The sequence below is a fragment of the Galeopterus variegatus genome, unplaced genomic scaffold (assembly GCF_000696425.1).
Source record: "Galeopterus variegatus unplaced genomic scaffold, G_variegatus-3.0.2 Scaffold14379, whole genome shotgun sequence".
Classification (NCBI taxonomy): domain Eukaryota; kingdom Metazoa; phylum Chordata; class Mammalia; order Dermoptera; family Cynocephalidae; genus Galeopterus; species Galeopterus variegatus.
The window spans coordinates 5,351-6,418 of NW_007740490.1; the positions used below are offsets into that span (position 1 = coordinate 5,351).

The 1,068-nt window shown below is 37.9% G+C and overlaps 1 pseudogene; it reads left to right on the top strand.

Moving 5' to 3' along the window:
- LOC103581947 overlaps window positions 1-503 on the top strand; it is a 2,795-nt pseudogene extending 2,292 nt beyond the window's left edge.
- The last annotated feature ends 565 nt before the right edge of the window (window positions 504-1,068 follow it).

A 1,068-nucleotide genomic window follows, 5' to 3' on the forward strand; every position in this document is an offset into this window, starting at 1 on the left:
AATCACATTTATTAGTGACTTGTGACTGTTTCAAGTTAATTGATCCACAAACACAAGTCACGAGGTTCACGTGTCTATTACCCTGTGTAGTTTCTTGTGCTGCACACCAGGAAAATAAGCGGCTTTTTGGATTTGTTCTTCGAACGTCAGGAGGGAGAAGTGAAAGTCATCCGTCATCAGTCTGTTATATATTTGAATCAAACAACGAGGGGGAGAAGATTTGGGATTCTGTTTAACTGGCAAAACAGAAAGCTTTGCATGCCGAACTGGATCGTAGGGCATCGGAAAAACAAAAAGAAATAGAGAGAATGGAAGAGAAGCAACAGAAAGAACTCAGTAAGCAAAAGCAAATTGAAAAGGACTTGGAAGCACAAAGTCGGTTGACAGCTGCCTCCAGCAGACCAAAGGAAGCCAGCAGTGAGGGGCGGTTTGTTGTCCTCAGCAGGAGCCAGTCGGAAGAGAGCGATTGGGGGGAAGAAGGAAAGAGGAGAGGGTCAGCGTAAACTTCTCAGAGAGATTCAGAAGCGTAAACTTCTCCTTGTTTTTGATTGAATATTCCCCCCTTGGAATTTGACAATTTCTGTGGTGAAATGGTCCAAGGAAACAACTATGTTGAAATATCAAGGAGGAGACTAAGCTTTATATTTGTTGGTTTGTTCTAGCTTTATTTTAAAAAAGAAGATTGAACTTGCTGACTTAGGTTTGCATTGATTTTTTTTTCCTTAAAAATCAATATACTATGCATTAATATTAAATTCCACATATCTAAAAGAAACCTGCTCATCTCCCTGAAGTAGATTGCTGAGGAAGTACTTGCTCAAGCATTTTTTCCTTCAGATTGTGAAATTTTTAACTTGCATTGTAATTGGTTATGACCATAAGAAATCATTTGTTCTTTAGGTTCAAATATCCATGGATATGCTCCCTCTCTTTCTTTAGGAACATTTTGCTTCTAGTGAGGGGGCATTCAACTGAATAAGTTCAAAACCCTTTATACGGAGAATTTCACCAGTTTGCAGATATTTTAACAATATTATATGTGCAATAGAACTTTTATTAAAAAAATTA